This window comes from Oenanthe melanoleuca, chromosome 3 (genome assembly GCF_029582105.1).
Source record: "Oenanthe melanoleuca isolate GR-GAL-2019-014 chromosome 3, OMel1.0, whole genome shotgun sequence".
Lineage (NCBI taxonomy): Eukaryota > Metazoa > Chordata > Aves > Passeriformes > Muscicapidae > Oenanthe > Oenanthe melanoleuca.
In genome coordinates, this window is record NC_079336.1 from 10,967,432 (window position 1) to 10,987,490 (window position 20,059).

Consider the following 20,059-nt stretch of genomic DNA (forward strand, 5'->3'; position numbering starts at 1 on the left):
AGCAAGAAGCTTTCTGGAAAGCAGGAAAAATGAGCCAGAGCAGCTTAAAATAATGGAATAATTGAGTTTCATATTTTTTTCATAAGACAAGCCCCAGAGAATACACAAGTATAATCAGCCATTTTGAAAGTAATTTGTTTAAAATAAATATATATTTGAAGAATTGTGGCCTGGCATTTTAAATCAAAATGAATAAACTGAATGTTAAGCAGATGGCATCTACAGTGTCTTCAAGTGGAGCATGTATATCCTGGCAGCAGAGTAAAATTTATCCCTGACCTAAGCTTTGCTTTCTGTTAGCTAAAGGAGCAGTGTTAGTGTAAACCGAAGTTGGCATGATCCTTAGCTTTTCCTTGAGGAATCCCTGTCTTAACCAGATGTCTCAGCCCTCTTCTAATTGTCTGTTTGCCTCCTGTCTACGAGGTGCAAGTCTAACTTTATATTTAACAAAAACTGTAGGGTGTGAAGTTTTGTGTGTGGGTGTTTTTTTTTCTTTAAGCAGTGTTAAAGCTATTAGCATCCTAATGACTTAACAGTGTCTGGTCCAGCAGACAATTCAGGGGGTGGCTCTAGTCCATGGAGCACAGCCATCTGTTTCACCACCTCGCTTCTGCAGGACAGGAGGAATACGGCATAGGCTTCTTGGTGACCTTGTGTGTTCCTCCACCTGGAATTGGTCCAGCCGTCAGAAACTGACCTCCCAGTCCCCACCCGGACAGTGCTACTCCTGGGCTGGGAATTCCTGGGGCAGTTTGTGCTTTGAGGGTTGTGTAGGGAGAGAATCAAAGCTCAGGTCAGGATGCTCTAAGGATGAACTGCCCTGAATTACCTGAATTGCCTTTGACATCTCTCACATTTCTCTGTGTATGATTTAAATGGTACCAGCTTGGTAGCAGAGGTTTTAATGAGTCTGTGCTTTTTCAGTTTATGCATTGGTAAGTGTGTTCAGCTGCTGCTCCTTTTTTGGTTTTGTATTTTTAATCAGAATAAAATTCATTGCTTCATTTTGGGACTTTCTACTTCTTGAGTAAAGTGAACATGAAATAATGTTGTGGTTGCATAGTTAGGGTAGAGAGTTTGGCCTCTCATGCACACTTAATCTCATTTAACTCTTCTCTTTTGCCTTTGAACATTATGTAGTCCATTCTGTAATGCAGCTTCACTTAACTCCTTATTTCCAAATAGAATTAATTTAGCATCTCTGCTATTTATGCTTTGTTGAATACTGATGGTGCAGCCTTAATTATTTCTTACACAGCAGGAAACTTTCAAAATAGCAGCTGTGTTTTTCCTTAAGTCAAATTGGTTGTGAGCTATGACTGCTCAAATCCCTGGGTGGATAATAAGCTTTACTCCCAGCAGGTCCCCCAGACTAGTACTAAGGGAACCAAACTAGCTCCCGTGTTTCATTGTATAAATGCATTTTAACTAGAGATAAATTGACTTGCTGGAACTTCCCAAAATAGTAAAAGAGAATTTTCTGTGTTAATATGTGATGGTTTGCCTCCTTGTTATATCATTCTCTTAGAGCAGCATTAAAATTTTTACTAAAGTTTCCAGAGTGCCTTATTTGTTTCAGTCCATTTTTATCAGGTTGGTACTTAAAAAATGATCACTTTCCTTTCTTTCTAACTTTCTCCCAAGAACAAGAGGGATTCATAAACACATTTCTTCACCCTGTGGTTAAGTCAGAGTTGTAAGAACTTGATACTTAGTTATTTTCAGTACTCATTAAAGTTTGGTCCCTTCATTTTCCTCAGCTTTCCTATGGAAAACTCTGATACCAATCTTGGGATGTTTATCTCCACTTTTAAAGGAGTATTTTAAAGATACCAAACTGGAAACGAGTTTATCCTCCTACCTGCCCATGGCATTGGCTTTCCCACTCGATGGCATCTCTCTCAATCCTAATGTGATACTTCAGTGAACTTGCCTTGCCATTCCATGCAGTTATTGCTCGCAAACAATAAATGCTTTCTGGCATCTGTTTGTAGTCTTTTTTTAATGCCCATTTCATACTTGCTAATCACATTAATCATCCAAATTACACTGGTGTTGTTTTTACATCCCATTTGATTTTCTGTTTCGTGTTACACTGAAGAAAATTTAGATATCTGAGAATTTTTTTTAAAAATGTTGAAAAGCAGACTGTTGTATGCATTTGATGAAAAATCTAATTCAGTCCTAGTTACAACTTAAGTTGTGCTGAGGGATAGCTATTCTGCCTATGTTGCAAGGGTTTTATAGTTTTGTAATTCAGCTGAACAGAAAGTTCTCCTTGGTAGTTGCTGGGGTTTTCTTTCTAAAATTTCGTTTTGCTATATAAATGTAATTAGTGCTGGAATAGCAGAGTCTTTCAGGCCTGTGGTTTTTGATGTTGCTGGGTCAGGAGGGAAAGGGACATGTTTTCTTTTCAAGCAGTAAATGCTGTACTGTAATGGTATTTAGAGCTGGTTTTTGCAGCCTGTAGCACTGGAGGGTCAGGAGTTGTCCCTTACTCCATCACTGCTCTGTGGGAAAGGTTGGGTGTCTGGGTTCTGTGAGGTGCTACCAGTCCTTTCCCTGTGCTGAGGTGTTCTTTCAAAGTCCTTCACTACCCTGGTGTGCACTAGTATGAGATTAATTGACCTCTGGCTCTGGGAGTAATGCACAATTAAAGACACCTTACAGAGGACTCGTTGCTTTTGAAAAAGGGGGACTTATTCTCTGTTGAAGGCATTTAAGTAACTTTCCTAATTTTTACTCATTAATTGAAACAGTTTCCTTAATAATAATCCTTTTAAATAAATTTTAAAATCCACAGATTGCAGACTCCATCTAAATATTGGGAAGACCCTGGATCATCTTCAACAAGGTAAGAGTCAACTCTGGTACTTTCAGACTTGCACAGAGTATCTGTGGAGCAGATTTGAACATCACCAGTGATAAATGAACACAGCCCCCACTGAATACCATGTTTCATGCAGTTTTACTGTTGCACCTCACTGAAGCTTTGAGAGTGCTATCTGGGCATAATATTCTCGCCTTGAGGTTTTTGTTTGTTTGCTTTTCTTATTATAGAACAACAATTGAGAATTCTTCTTCCCATGTACTTTTTTCATTTACTCCACTGTTTGTTTTGAGTCGTTTTCACTGTTATTGTTCTGGTCTGTCTAAACCCTTGGGACAGAATTGGCTTAGACAGAGAGCAGGATTTGTTCACATCCCTTTTGAAGTCCTGGTTCTGTGATTTTTATGGGTCTTCTACTGCCATTTTTTTTTCCCAAATCTTGACTGAGTTCCCATCAAACTGTCTGAAATATAAGTTGCAAATACCATGCATTGCAACACAACTGGAGAGAATTTGCAGCCAGCAGCAAAATAAAGCAATTATTAAAAAAAAAAAAAAAAAAAGTTTTTCCCCTAGAGAAAGGGAGTTCCCTGACTTGACCAGCTACTAATTGGTAGAAAGATTTATTTGCACAGAGGAGCTATTCCTAATTAGTTCCCTGTGTGGGTGTTCTACTTGGGAAATTAGTGTTACGTTTTGATATAATTTAATCTGCTTTTATAATGAATTGTTACAATTTACAGTAAGGAATTTATTTTTAGGAAAAAAAAGTCTTCACTGAACCGCATGAGTTTCAAGAGATAATTCCTCTTTAGGCAGCAGTCAAAATTACTGTTTTGAAGTTAAAAGAATAAAAGTCCATAATTAGATTAAACCCAGTTTTTAGTCACATATTTATAAATATCGCTGCAGAACACAACAACGTGTGTTTTTCAAAGCCAAAACTTTATTAAGCTGAATTAAGCTGATTTATGAACTGGATGCCTTGACCTCTGAGGTTGTGAGGATAGTGAAACTGAATATTTGGGAAAAGTGTTTGTGAAGTTATATTAGCATTATTGAGGTTATGGTTGGAATTGAAGTTCACTTCCAAGCTTTTCTGTAGTGTCTTCATTTTTCTTGTTACCTCCACCTTTATTCAGGGACCAAGTTTGCATCTCTCTTTAGTTATTTTATTTAGAGAGTTGAAAAAATAACATTAAAATAGCTGTCCATATAAACCTTATGAAGGACCTGGTCCCCTTGTTTTTTTTCTAGTGGCCTCTCCTGCCCCAAAACTTAGAAAATTATCACTATTGAGCATTTAAATTATATTCTTTATTTCAGTAGCTTCAAAAGATTGGAAAGTTAATTTATGAACTTAGAACTTCTTTAACTGGATTTTTTTCAATATAAATAAATATAACCTTTATATTAAATTGCTAAATGTTTTGGAAATGTATTCCCATTTCCACGATTTCATTATTACATCTTTTAATTCTTAATATAATGCATGCTCTTACCAGTGCACATTATTTTCCTTTGGCTGTACCAGTCTTTGCAACAGCTCATTATAAAATCCAACTTAAACTGAATCTATTCTGTCGAATTATATGGGATAAAATTTAGTTTGAATACCTGATCATTTCAACCCAACTGCATTTTTTAACGGTATTACTACAAAAATTTTTGGATGTTACAAATTTCATTTGAATAGAATAACTTCCATTGCTTATGGAAATTTCTTTCTTAAACTAGAAAGTTTCACTGCAAAACTAAGGGAAGAGCAAAGCTGACCCCAAGTGTAATCTTGAATGTTTTTCATGACAGACAGACGGTTGAATGTTTAGCATCACCTCTTTGGATTTTTGAATGTGAATTGGAACCACTTTATTTCTAGGTAAGACATAACTGTGTTTGTGTAAAGTACCCTCTTCCTTTGATACATGAATTGTGGGAAAGCTAGAGTGCAATGTGCTGGACTTTGCTTTGTGCAGTGTATATGTATTTGTTGAATGAGTACAATGTTGTTTGAGATTTTAAGTGCTAATAGTTCGTTTGTCCTCTGTGTTCTCTGAGAGAAACCACACCAGCCACTCTGTGTGTTCAATATAGGTACAGGACTTAATTTGTGAAGAGGTGTATAGTTGTTCTGTAGCTCATTGCCATCTAGAGGGGTAGGTGGGTGCTGTTTTCCCCTTCTCTTACATTAGCACCTTCACTCAGCAGGATGTGGTGGTTTAGGGAACTTGCTTCTGAAAATCTGTGGGATTGCAAAGGCTTCCTGGAGGATTACTCTTCTGTCAGTTTAGATCTCTGCATCAGCTCACTGCAGATTCACACAAGTACTGGTATCAACACAAGCGAATCAGTGCCAGTACCTGCAGCAACAAGTTGTTTTACTGGCTTTAAACTTCTTATTGCTCTTCTCCAACTAAAGGTTTGATACATGAGAAGAACTATGAAAGGGTTGTGAACAGCTGCAGACTTCAATAGCTGAAGGGGAAGCAGAGAGTGATAAAGATTAACTAGAAGGTTTTGATCTCTAGATGTAATTAAAATAAAATTTGTCACTGAAAACAAACCACTTCTTAATGAAATACTAGAAGTGGTGCCAGTCTGGCCTCTTGTGTTTTCTACAAAGATTATAGGGACCAGAAGGGACATCTCTGTCACACTTCACATGCAGCCAAGTTGTGGTCAGCACTTCACCGGGGCTGCAGGGCTGAAGGTCACGGACTTGTGACCCAAACAGTGCTGTTTGGCAGCCCTTCCTGGATTCCTGGGAAGCGTGAAGCAGACAGGACATTTCACCTGGATCACTTGCAGCATGTAACCTAAAATCTGAAAGGCAATAGTATCTTAACTGTATTGTGGGTAGGAAGGCTGTGCGAGATGGTAGCTTTGGTCCAGTGGTTTCTCAGAGAGATGGAAGCCGTTGAGTATGGAAAGAAATCTAAGGTAACCCTGCTTTAGTAACAGTGAATGCTGTCATTAGTTCAGCTTGCTGTGAGAGGCATCCAGCAAGTAGTGCTGTGGGCAGAAGACCACAAAAACTTCAATTTATTGCAGGTGCAAACAAGCCCAACACGGCAGCAGCCTGACCGGGTTTCTATCAAAGCTGGTTCACAGTACCCAGGTGGAGTCAGGGAGGTCTGTCAGAATAAAGGTGTTTGCTGATCATGTGGAGGTCTGTTCAAAAGCTACCTGCAGAGGTGGAAGGTGTAGAGATTTGTCACTGTAAGGTCACAAAGGATGTGGAACCAGTGTAGCTGAAGGACAGTAGTATTCCTGTTTCATTTCATTGGATGGGTGATCAAACCCAGGTCCAAGGGAGGAGGTGGATGGGAGGGGTGGCTGGAGAGGCTTAGGATGGAAGGCTGCAATCAGAGCTTTGACAATTTCTGCAGGACAGAAAATTATTCTCTGTGTTTTAAACTACTGATGTGAACTTGTAAGGACTGTATACACAAACAGCAAAGCTATTTTGCTTATTTTATTTTTAGGTATTACTTTCTCTGTAGGTTTTTTCCAATGTTCTATTTGGTTACAGTCATATGGGACTTAAAGTAGGAATTATGTACATGACATACCTATTAAATTTTATAATAGCATTTCAACTAAAATTAATGGCTCCTTCTGAGCCAGAGAGGAGAGAATCTCAAAAATGGGTGTTCAGCATGGACTTTCCCACTCCAGTGGCTGGGACTGAGATGAGTTGAACGGAAATCTTAGAGAGAGGACAAGTAGAATGAAAAGGAAGAATAAAAAGAAAAATTGTAGAAGTGAAATTGAATACTCTTGATGTGGCAGGAGAAACAGGAAACAGTGAGAAAAAAAGGGAGTTAAATGAGGAAATAAAGATTTGTTTAATTATGGACTATTTCATATTTATTCCATAGAAAGTTAGTAGTATTACAGCAGGGTTCACTGTGTTTATTAAGCTCGTTGGTAGGAATTACACCTGGTAAGAATCTTTAAGATTGATTTTCTTCAGACTGACCAAATACAAGCTGCAGAAACACATGAATTTTTTTTTTGTGTGTGTAAAGGGAAAGGTTCTGAGAATCAAATCTTAATATAAAAGTGACAAGTCAGTAGTAAATTCTGAATACTAATGCAGCAGAAGCAAATTTTTTGTGCTTTTAGATATGAGCTGTTTGAGCTGTGCTGGGAACTTTACATGATAAGGTTTTCATTTCTGTCAGCACAAGCAGGAAAATTGAATCTTGTAGACTCTTTTTAAAATGGCCAGTATCCCTTGCAACTTTTGAAAAGTGTTACTTGAATTATTGCTTTAGTTCTCCAGAGTTTGAATGTCCCTATCAGATTAAATAGTAGTATAACTGTTTTCAGGAGTGTTTGTATCACCATGTATATGGTGATCTATTACTGTTGTTTTTTTAAATTACCTTGGGAGCAGGAGAATAAGGGGTGGGAAGAGAGTAAACTAGTTGTCATTTTTGATTTCCTGTTTTCTAAGAAGACAATGGAAAGTTTCTTAATTAAATAATATCATAATAGTTGGAAGATGAACTATGATGATTATATTCAGGTCTTCACATGGGAAGTATGTCCTTAAAGCAGTAACTGCTTGACAAGAATTAGCCATCATTTTCCATCAAAAGTAATGTGAACTGTTTTGGATGAAGTTAGCAATGCAGGGAGACCAAGATCAAACATTTAACCTAATCCAGACAATTAAGTTGGATGTCTGAACTACTTCACTAACTGCTTAAGGATTGATGTAGAGTGCCAGAATTCATATCTAAAGCTGAATCTCTGGAGTGAATTTGTACTTCACATACAGATGTGTCCTTAGTTTACCTTAGGCCATGATAACTTGCTAACATCTCAGGTATCTTGATAAAATGAGGAGCACTGTGGTTGTAGAATTTCAGTGTACATTTCAGACATTTTTTTTAGAAAGTAATTAAAAGTTTATAAATGAGATGATAACATTTCACACCTGTTGCTGTGCAGTTTTTGAGACTGTTTTTATCTCTCAGAGCATCTTGTATGGGTGTGTTCTGTACCCGTAGCCCATAATTAAGTGTTTAACACAGACCTCTAGTAAATTCATTGCCAGGTATATCACAGATATAATGTATAAATGTGTTTCAGGGAGAGCTGTGAAGACAAGTACTGTGGTAATTGTAGGGGTTGCCTTGTATTGTTGGCCAGATGTGTTTTCCCAAGAACTGGGCACACTCTCAATCTGGAATTCAGCTTCATGCCAGATTTTGGTTTGTGGTGCTAGACTGTGACTCAGAGACTAAAATTAAAAGGCTTTTCCTGAGTTTTACATCCTCAAAGAAGAATGGTTTTCCAGCAGGTGTTAATGATGAGGTGTCTGCTAATTTACAGACACCTCAATGAAACTTCATCAAGTTTTTTTGGAATTAAGGGTATAATTTTTCTAAAGTAGCAAAAGATACTAACTCAGTGACTTCTTCTGGAACAAAGACTCTTAATTTTTCACCCACAGGAAAAAATAAGGCCTTGAATTATCTGGTTTTTAATAAAAAAAGTCTTTCAAATATATTTTTCTTTCATGAAAAAAATTCCAAGCCCTTTTTTTGCAATGTTCACCTTCATTAACACAACTTGCTGACTTCCTTCCTCAGCTGCAGTTCTTCCTACACTCAGAGGTCAGAAAAGAGCAAGATCAACAAGCCACACATCTGGCTGTCTCTCTTTCCAACTGGAACAAAGAAGCAATTTTTTAATGGCTTTTTGAGTTAATTGTAAACAATTTGGTTTTGGAGTCGCTGACTTGCAGCAAATGTTTGTCGTAGGCGGATGCAGGGAAAAAGGACTGTGTCCTAATGCAATTCCTCTGTGGCCAGCAAGGAGAAAAAAAATCACTTAAAAAAAAAAGGAACGTCTTATTCCTTGTAGCATTGAAGTATGCTGAGAATTTTGAGTGCATATATAGGATATTTCACAAGCTCTAAATATATGTTTTGATGAGGCAGAGAGACAGAAGTACTTGCTCATTTAATTTTTCTGTAATCTTGTATACAGTAATACTGATTTTTCCACCCCCTGTATTTTCATGAGCTGTTTATGTATGAACAAACTGACAGTCATAAAAGACCAGGGACAAACAATAGGATAGGAGAAAACTATTTTAAAATGAGAATTCTGTTCTAATACTTTCCTCTGGTGTTTATATTGTTCCTAAAAGCATTTTTCCAGTAAACAATTTTCAGAACCCTATATTTACAGTTATTAACCCTTAATTAATATTACAAAAACAAATCCTTAAATAACAAGTGAAGTGTAGTAGTTTTCTTACTTTCCCAGCTGTTGTAATCTTTTATACTCTCTAGAATCAGGTAGCATCAGTATATCTAAATTATCAGAATTTTTTTTTTTTAAGTGTTTTTTGTAAAGTAAATGTTTGGTGTGACTTTTACCCTTCACACAGGCGGTTGATTTACAGCACTTCTGAAACCCTAACTACTTTTAAAATACCTTGCTGTAGTTTTATGTGTCTTAATTTGAACTCACATTGCTCCCATTTTTGTCGTGATGGTTTTATTTCTAATTTGACCATCTTGCTAAATATTTGCAAATTCTGAAAGTAAATTGCTAATGCTGTTTGGAATTATGCCAAAGCTTGTGACAAAATTGAATGAAATTAATCAAAGGAAATGTTTCCCATCAATTTGTTTGCAGGAGGTAAAGTGTTCCGTATTATGATTATTTTTTTGTCAAAATTAGGTGTTTGGGTTGCTAATGCCACTCAGTGGATATCTGCCTTAACTGCAGCCTGTTCCAAAGCCAAATCAGGTGCCACACAGCTCTCTTGATTTGTATATTGGAGTTTTTTCCTCCTGCCTAGAATATGTTGACTATAGCATGTTTTCAAGAAACTTAATTATCAGGTGCATTTTAAGAAGTTTATAATAGCTAGTTCAGTTTTTTTATTAAATTTGTTAAAATGTAGGAATTATTTATTACAGAATGTTGAACTTAGAGGAAAATAAGGTTCTTATTTGGATATTTAATTAGATTTGAAACATTAAAAAACAGTCTTGGTCACTTTGCACTGATTCTTTAGATTAATGAAATATTAATTGATAGTAAGGTGATAATGTTGGTGGTTTAGACAATGCTTTGCTTTAGCCCTTTTGGTTGGTGACTGGGCAAACACTGACCTAGAACAAGCTGATAGTTCAAGAACTGAATTGAAGAAAGTAATGAGTGCCTTTTGTTTGATGTATCCAAATGGGAGGGGGATAGGCCCTGCTGTAATTGGACTTTTTCAAACTTCAAATAACTGGTGAGAGCAGGGTGCTGATAATGCCAAGGTTGGGTGTTTGATCCCCACGTGGGCCGTTCGCTTCAGAGTTGGACTCGTGTGTCCCTTCCCACTCTGAATATTCCATTATTCTGTAATTCTCCTTTGGAAGACCTGGAAGGTGAGATAGACACCAAATGTCTGTTCTACCACTGTCACTGAAAGCTACCATTTCCTGAATATATTTTTTTAATAAAGGTTCTTTTTTGCTAAGTACTTTGGATGGTAGTATTAATAAATTGGTGTATTTGATACAAAATGTAAATGTATAAAATATCTTTTATCTGATACCAATAATCTATAGTGAATATTTTTTTCTAATATTAATGTTTCAAAAAATAATCTAGTCTATACAAAAAGAATATCATCCTTTTTGCAATTTAAAGGCTTTTTTTTATGGAAAAGACTTTTTGCACTTTTGAAATGTGTATTGACTTAGGTCTTCCAATTTCTTTTTAGTCCATAAACTCTGTTCTTTGGACTCTTTTTTTGACTTCTGTGAACTTCCATTATTTTCCATCAGCCTGTATAATCTTCAATCACTATGTATTTTTTACTTAATCTCTCAGGCTTTTCTGAAATTTTCATTTATGCTCTTTTTATTAGTAAATCAGTTGAATAATTTGCAACTAAAATAGTCATTGGCTCAGAGGAAAATAAACCAAAATTCAGTTTCCAGGCATGCTTTAGTGCTGTATTACAGACTGGTTAAATTAATGATGAAGACTGAAAGACAATACAAAGACTTTTGGTGATGCCAGTAACAGTATTTGTTAGAAAATTTCTTCCATTTGTTTACAATGAAATTAGGAATAATTGCAGGGTTTTATCTGACTTCTACCATCCTCAGAGAATTTACATCATTTTAAGTCACGAGCTAAGAGGAACCTGTGGTGTAGGACTCTTTTTTAATGCAGCTGAAGTCACCCAGGCATTCTTCCTGCTCACAGACAGCTTTCAGTCACCAAAATGAAAGCTTTGGGTAAATCAGTTTTTGTACCAGTTATAATCTGGATGTATCAAACAACTTTTTTCTGTAATAAGCACACAGTTCTCAATTCTTGATTAAACAAGCTCATTTGCAAGTCCCTGTGTACATGCGCACAGTGGGTGTTTGCATGTCTGCATGTCTAGATTTAAAAGATTTACATTTTTCAACAAAGTTTTAAAATATGTTTACATTTCCTATTTAAATAGTTTCTTATAATTTGAAATTTTCTCAGAAACTAATGGATGGTGCCTTTTCAAGGATGTATTTATTTTAGATGTGACTTCTGTCACCTCTAAGTGTTATGACAAGTTAGTTACAAGAGAAAATGAAACAAGGTTATGCAAAAATGAAATTGTAAATTTTGCTCTGAACCTAAATATGGTGCATTTTGTATCATACCTAGTTCTAGAAGGGATGATTGCTTTTGAGATGGGATTCAGCAAAGGCAGTAAGAAAGTCTTTCATAAGAAAGATTGCTTCCTTCCATGTTTGGTAGCAGGCATTTTAAAATTAAGAGATCTCATCCTGTGTATCGCTTTTAGTCAGACTACAGAACCATTCTTCATTCTCAACTTCTAACCTGAATTCAAAAGAAAGAATGTTAATCCATACTTCTTGAAAAAGTGTAAACAAAACCAGTGTTTCTGTACAGATTGGAGTGGTGGATGCCAGGCAGGGATGCCCTGCAGAGAACCCACACCAGCCTGGGGATCTCACTGTGCTAAGCCTGAGCAGCCCCCGTGGGCTCTTCAACCTTTGAGTGGAAATGACACTCTGATCATTTCAGAGGCAGTCACAGCTACTCTTAAGCTAAATTCTGAGTTTCAGCAGGAAGAAAAGGAAAGCAATATGATTTGGTTTCTAATATTGGTATTAGTTCTGAAATGTGGTTATTATAATACTGTCTGGATTAGTTTGGGTTTTGTTTGAGCTGTAAGAGAAGAGGTCATGCACTGGAGCTGGAGCCCATGCAGAAATGCTGGCTGATTGTGCAGAGGGAGCTTGTTCTTCTTGGGCTGATTTCAGCTGGGATGAGCTCCATGGCCTTTATTTGGGTGGGAAGGTGAGCTGTGGTCAGGGAGCTGGTGCACCTCATTGGTAAGGGAAGGCTGAGGGAGCTGGGGCTTCTTGGCCTGGAGAGGAGAAAAGGGAGAGTAGACTCCATCAGTGTGTGTAAAAGGAGCCCAGCAGTAGGACAAGAGGCAATGGGCAGAAAGTGATGCACAGGAAATTTCACCTGAACGAGAGGAAGAACTTGCCTGTGCAGGAGCAGATCACCCAGGGGAGCTGTGGATTGCCATGGGGGGCCATGGATCGCCCACAGGGACTGTGGATTGCCATGGGGAGCCGTGGATCGCCCACAGGGGCTGTGGATTGCTCTGAGATGCTGTGGATCGCCCACAGGGACTGTGGATTGCTCTGAGATGCTGTGGATTGCCCAGGGTGGCCGTGGATCACCCACAGGGGCTGTGGATCACCCGGAGAGGCTGTGGATTACCTGTGGGGGCTGTGGATCGCCCACAGAGGCTGTGGATCACCCACAGGGACTGTGGATCGCCCGGAGAGGCTGTGGATTACCTGTAGGGGCTGTGGATCGCCCACAGGGGCTGTGGATTACCTGTAGGGGCTGTGGATCACCCACAGGAGCTGTGGATTACCCACAGGGACTGTGGATCGCCCGGAGAGGCTGTGGATTACCTGTAGGGGCTGTGGATCGCCCACAGGGGCTGTGGATTACCTGTAGGGGCTGTGGATCACCCACAGAAGCTGTGGATCACCCACAGGGGCTGTGGATCGCCCGGAGAGGCTGTGGATTACCTGTAGGGGCCGTGGATCGCCCACAGGAGCCGCGGATCGATCTCCCTCGCTGGAGCGGTTCCAAAGCCGGGGGCGGTGCGGTGGCGGCCGTGCGGCAGCAGGGGGCGCTCCCACGCCGTCCCGTCCGCACGCTCCGCTTTCCATGGGAAATGGAAAATGGATAATGGTTAATGGATAATAGATAATGGATAGTGGATAGTGAGCCTCTGCAGGCCTGCGCGCCTCCCAGGGCGGGGAACCAACTGGCATAAATGGGTCTGGGACCGGCCACTATCCGCTGGTCAGTCAGCACCGCACACATACATACAGCAAAGTGCCAGTATAAAGCCTATAAAGTCACTACCGTGCATTAATTTTATTGTCTTAATAAAAAGTTATTGTGCAAATTTCATTACTATACTAGGATTGGCTTCCAGGAGTGATTGGAATTAATTACTGCAGAGCCTGCCAGGGTCAGTACATGCTTTCAATTTTCTTTCACGCTTACAAGAAATCTAATTTTTAATTAAAAGGATGGCTTTAATTCTGCATCATCCATAGTAGTCCATCCCTGTTTGTAATTTTAGGCAAATGACAGAATTGCTAATGTACCCAAAAAACGTTGCAGTGGTTTTAGCAGCTCATGTTGAGGCACAAGGCTTGTTTGCCAATCAGTGTAAGTAAAACACATTATTTGAAAATAGATTTACTAGGGAATGTGCTTCTTAAAGTATTAGGCACAGTGCAAAATTAAGAATCTCATTGTGTTTGCATCATTAAGAGGGCTAATGTGCTTGTCTGTTAAAACAATTTTCAAGGCAGGCTGTTTTGCAGAAGAATGCCACACACCCATTCTGCCCTGTATGTCTTAATAAATTGAGTCTTTAATTTGAAAGTATGTGCACTAAAAAAAAATATCATAAGAATTTAAAAAATTACATGGAATTAATTAAGAAAAAAGGACGACTTTTATTGAAATTTATACTTTTCAGTAACTCCTGCATACTTACAGGTTAGACTAGTGTTTTAGAGAAAATCTTTTATTGTTCAATATTCAGTCTCCTCATCCCTTAACTTGACTGTGAGAGCAGTCATTGAAAAATTTCGGAGTTTTGGAACTTTCTAGCCTGCCTTATGTTTAATTTATAGTCCAGTATAATGATTAAATATTTTTTCCTCGATCTTTCTGCTTACCAGTCTATCTACATTTGTGGGATTGATTTGGTTTTATCATTGAGTGGAGTAATTTGAATTTATATTTATGGAGTGTCTTCTGCATAGTATTTCCAGTTTATTAAAATATTTTGAATTACGATCCTATTTTCCAGAATATTTTAATTCCCTTCTAGCTTAATGCATATTGTAAAAGGGTATTTTCTTCTTCTCTGCCTGCCACTAATTAAAAGTATCGAACAAAACCAGATCTCTACAACAGATACTGTTTAAAAATACCATTGTCTTTTTCTTCTTTTTTTGCTAGTAAACTGCTGACAGCTACTTTTTCAGATTTTTAGTGTTCTAGCAAATTTGTGGTAGTAAACAATATTTTCTCTTTCCTCATCTAGTGCTTTGTCAAAGCTCCCTCTATATATTTCTTCAATTTCGCCCTATGCTTATACAGGTGTACGGATTTCTGTTTTGCCTCTCTTGTCCATCAGAATAACCTGTTGTGTATCTTCTTTTCTGCTGAGTTTCCTGCACTCCCTTATCCCTTAAATCAACTTTTCAAGAGACCTGTCCTTCCAGATACCTGAGATTACTGAAACTGCTTTTGTGAAATCAGTTTAATTTGCTGTTTTCTCCTTGTTTAGTAACCCCCTCTATTTTTAATTTTTCCTGTTTCCATCCCTATATTCAATTAATTTTCCCCATAGCTACCATAAAAGTCAATAATAGCCTCTCAAAAGGACATTTATTACTCCAGAAACCCATAGAGATGCATGGTTAATTAATCCTCCTGAAGCTTCTTGCCCCATTCTGTTACTCCTGTATCTCCATAGTTCAGCAGAACTTTCTTAAACACTTCCCTGGCTTATGTGGTCTCTCAAGTTGCTGTTTTGGGATGTGTTCTCTTGTTTCTTTTTTCTCCCTCACCCTGACACACATAGAAGATTTTCTTTTACGTTTTTCTGAAATTTTAAATATCTTTTAAAATTATACATCATTCTCCAGTTTATTTAGTGGGTTGTGATTTTTTCTTTTTTCTAGTATAACTCTTGCTATTTCCATCAGCAGCCTTGTAACAGCCTTGTAACAGGACAGCAAGTTTTCTTATTTTTGTAACAAGATATTAAATAAGACCATGATTACAAATTTTTAAACTAAAACCAGCAAATCCTTAGCAAGATCCACATTTCATCTTTAATTCCTCAAATCTTGAGCTGTGGGTAAATATTGCCAGCCATAGCTGTCTTAATTCCACTAATGTCAATATCTTTGATTGAGTTAATTGTCTGTTTAGTATTTTAAAATGCTCTTTAACTGCTTTCTCCTTTCCTAGGAAACCATACTTGTAAAGACTGCTTCTGATCCATATATTAAAAAATATTACCCTCCAAACTATAAATACAGAATGGCAAAATGCATTATATCCTACAAACTGACATATTCAGAGCAGATCACCAGGAAATATGCACTAAGAAATCCAGTCCCCTTAGGATTTATGTTTGACTTACTGAGATTAGATATGCTGTTTTGGCATTTATGTATTAAAATGAGAAGAAAAATAGAAAGAGAAGAAGGCTAGCATGCAAAGACTTACTCCTGTTATTAACTGGCATAATAAATAGCTGGAAAATAAAATCACTCTGAGGAAAGTTCTTGCCATAGTGGCCCAGAGAAGTAGAATATGATGGTTTTCATCTTGTTTTTTGGACATTTGCTTTGGATTTTCTGTGCATATAATAAAAATTCTGTGTGGCATAGTCAGAAGACTGAATGATCAGCAGTCATTTACTGGCAGAAAGGACCAGGAACTTTTTTTTTCCTGATTTTTCACCCAAAAGTCCTGTTTCTGATGCTTATCTGATCTACCATAGATTCTTCACTCATAATATTCATAAATATTGCAATCAGATACCTTCTCAAATATTCAAATCATTAAATCTCTAAAACTGAGTGTGTTTTAAGATGGCTTATTTCTTTTCCCACTATGAATTTGGTGGAAGATGATGAGGACAAGAAAACTTTTAAGAGGAAGATGGTAGTGTGGCTCTCTTAGAAGATTTTAGAGGAACTGAGTCAAACCCCACTTGGAATAAAATAGAGTGGATTTATTTTGAAGGAAGAAACACTCAAACTAGCCAAACCTGTTCTGTATTTTTAAAGGTGTCTCCTTGCTGTGAAAATTGATAGAGGCTCCATTTGTTGAGTACAGAAGAATTGTGTCCCTGGTTTATGTAAAGCATCTTTGCAGGCAATGCCATATTCAGGTAGAAGGATCAAATTTCAGCAGTACTTTCTTAAATTCAAATACAATATTACTCTAATTACTTAAATGGATTCCATTCTACATTTTTGGTGGTGTTTTTTGTTTGTCTGGTTTGTGTTTTGTTTTGTTTTGTTTTTTTATTATGACCTATGAATCAAAATTCAGATATTTTGGATGCCTGGTTTTCATTCTTTCATGATGGCTGCTCTGACATTACATACTCTAAAAATATACAGGAGTTCTGTTCAAAGTAAATTCAGGTGTGAGGGTTGATATATAGAAAAATCCCCCTGCTGGATGAGTTTTAGGTTCATCTAAGGTAATTTTTTCTTTTTTTATCTTTTAATTTAAAAGAAACCACAAGCCAAGCTCTGTAATCCTTGGGGCTACAGGTACTAATGTTGGCTAACTCTTTAAACATTTCATGATTACTGCAAAACATATTTGTCATTACAACCCATTTATTAATTCCCTTTGACTTGCATCACTTTTTTGTAGATTTTAATTGTGTCCTGCAATCTGCATATCAGTTAACAGCAAAAGCTCTTGGCTGGAAGTGTTCCTTAACTAGGAATTTTAATAAAATGGTTGTTCAAAGAGGGAATGGTTCTTTTATCTTCAGTTACTTTCACCTTGAGTAACTTTCTTCTCTTATTCCACTTTTCACTTCTTTATAGCTGTTTTCTGGCTCTGAGTTTTGTTGGGGTTTCTTTTTGTCTGTTTATACTTCACCTGCCCAAGGAATGTGTGGCACTGATTTTTCTTTACCTGTGTATAGGTTGCCACTTGGTGCACTTTATGTATGTTATTTCTATTATGAAAACCTTATAAATCCAATGTTCAGAGGCAGCATTGGGGATAATTTCTTCTTTCTGGAAAATGAATATCGCTTGCTTCGGGAATATTGTTCATTCTTCATTATCGAATATTTTTGGAGGTTTTGTGCAATTATCACCTCAACATAAATGTATGACTGTGTTTACTTTTTTCTTAGTTATAATGGTGTATTTTTAAACTCATTTCTAGAATAAAGTCCATAGAGAAATAATATCATTTTTGAAAACTAACTGTATTTGCACAACTGAGAGTCTATTAAATATCAGTTGTTATATTTTTCTTCATCAGTGCAACTGCTGTTTTCAAGATTTAATCACTCAGCAGTAAAACAGCTGAAGATGGTAATAGTACTGTATCCATGCAAATATTCTCAACTATAAGAAAATTGAAGAGATTATTAAAAAGAAACCTACTGTGGAATTTGATGGGAAGAAGTAACAGAAATATAGAATCATTTAAGTTGGAAAAGATCTCCAGGTTCATTGAGTCCAGCTGTTGACCTGATCCTGCCAAATCCACCATATCCCTAAACAAGACATCTACAAGTCTTTTAAGTACCTCCAGAGATGGTAACTACCCACTTCCCCAGGCAGCTTGTGCCAGTGCTTGACTGCCCTCGCAGAGAAGAAATCTTTGCTGATATCCAATCTAAACGTCCCTGGTGAAGCTTGAGGCCATTTCCCCTTGTCTTATTGCTCAATACCAGTTCTCTGGTCCTGCTGACCACTCTATTGCTGATACAGCCAGGATCCCACTGGCCTTCTTGCCCACCTGGGCACACCCTGGCTCATGTTCAGCTGCTGTTGGCCAGCACCCTCAGCTCCTTTTTCTCCTGGCCACTTTCCAGCCACTCTTCCCCAGCCTGTAGCCCTGCAGGGGTTGTTGTGACCCAAGGGCAGGACCCAGCACTTGCCCTTGTTGAACCTCACTGGCCTCAGCATCAGTGCAGCCTGTGCAGATCCCTGTGCAGAGCCTCCTGCCCTCCAGAGCAGCACTCCTGCCCAGCTTGGTGTCATCTGTGCGCTGACAGAGTGCACTCGATCACACAATCACTGAGGTTGGAAAAGAGCTCAAGGTTATCGAGTCCAGCCTTTGATTGAGCACCATCATGCCAACTAGAGCCAAGTGCCATGTCCAGTTGTTTCTTAAACACTTTTGGAGTGGTGACTCCACCACCTCCCTGGCCATTCTTTTCCTGTATTTAACCACTCTTTCCATGAAGAAATCTTTCCTGGTGTCCAACCTGCACCTCCACTGCTGTAGCTCAAGGCCGTGTCCTCTCATCCTATTGTTTCTTGTCTGGGAGAAGACACCAAACCCCGCCTGGCTACAGCCTCCTTTCAGCTGGCTCTAGAGTTAAGGTCATTCCTCAGCCTCCTTTTCTCCAGGCCAAGCACCCCCAGCTCCCTCAGCTGCTCATCAGAGTTGTGCCCCAGACCCTTCCCCAGCTCCATTGCCTTCTCTGGACTCTTTCTAGCACCTCAGTGACCTCCTTGTAGTGAGGGGCTCAGAACTGGACACAGCACTTGAGGTGTGGCCTCACAACTACAACTCCCCTTGTCCAGACCACTGGTAACTGTATTATCTGGGACTGGTCCCAGTTCTGGGCCCTGGGGAACACCACTGGTGTCCAGCCACCATTTGGATCTAACTCCGTTCACCACCACAGTTTTCTAACCTTGTACCTGTCAAGGCCATGAGCAGCCAGTTTCCCCAAGGTAATGTCTTGAATCTTGCATTTCTGCTGTTTCCTTACAAGCACTTCAACAAACTGTATGAGTGAATATCACAGTGATTTGGAATCATGCATTTGATCTGAGAGATCTTGAGTTTGTACAGATGTTGGTATATTTTTGAAACCACAGTTAATTATTCATGCAGTAAGGTGGCTTCCAGTGCTTTAATGATGCTGATGTGCTCAGTACGTTTCCCTCAGACTGTGGACTGGATGCCTCCTGTCTCTACCCACTTAGGTGTGCCACTAGAAGTTATCATTCTGAATCATCCATTGCCACTCCTGAGCTTGGGAGCATCTGTTTCTCCTGAAACTCCCAGTGGAGCTGCTCATGCAAACACAAGCCCTGCTTTGGTTAGGATGATCTAAATGAGGTTAAGCAGTAGGTATTTGCTGATACAGCTCATTTTGACAAAAGCCTTTCAGACCGTGTTTATGTGAGCAGACAGATTTAGGAAATAGTATCTGGCAAAGGAGCTCTGATGAGCTGCAGAGGCTTGAGCTGGTGAATGTGTCCTAAAAACACAAGTTTTAAAGCTTTGTCTCTCTGTTACATCTTCAGTGTACTGTAGTGCTGCTGATGGTGTTGAATTGGTACTGATTAAATTGGTTCTGTAAGAGAAGAAATCAGTCAGTACTTCTCTAGCAATTTTTATAGTACTGTAGCTGTTATTTGAAAGTGGTGCAAAACTCCACACTTGAAACTTGTGTAGTTACTTAAAACAGTATGTTTTACCAAAGATTTTAAAATTTAAAAACCAAGATTTTAAAGAAGCAATTGAGTAAATTGTTACAATTGGGTAACAGTGTTCAGTTAGTAATACCCAGCTTGGGAGCACTTACTAAATTTTCAAAAGTGGATTTAAGTATATAATAAATATATTTCAGTATACTTTCAGTATATGTGTGTAAAATCCATGGCAAATTTGTAGGGTTGAATTCTGATTTGTTTTGTGGGAATAGTATTTTATATATCACAATTCAGAAATCAACTGATTGCTTTAGTGGGGTAGAAGGAATTTATTTTCCTGTACAAGGTAATACCTCTAGAATGTTAAAACTAAATCAGTGGAATTTTAGGAACACAGTTATTTGTTGGAAAGCCAGCCTTTGATATTTTGTTGAAAGCTCAGATTGTAAAACATGCTACT

General features: G+C 38.2%; 1 protein-coding gene across 4 annotated transcripts in view; it reads left to right on the forward strand.

The window, feature by feature from the left end:
• The window catches only part of CYRIA (CYFIP related Rac1 interactor A), a 56,096-nt gene that overhangs the window by 13,088 nt on the left and 22,949 nt on the right, over positions 1 to 20,059 (forward strand). For 3 of the 4 annotated variants that reach the window (XM_056486633.1, XM_056486634.1, XM_056486637.1), the window contains exons 2-3: positions 2,804 to 2,854; positions 4,640 to 4,709. The gene's annotated coding sequence lies outside the window, so the exon portion shown is untranslated. The remainder of the gene's footprint in view (positions 1 to 2,803; positions 2,855 to 4,639; positions 4,710 to 20,059) is intronic. The other variant, XM_056486635.1, reaches the window with a different exon arrangement.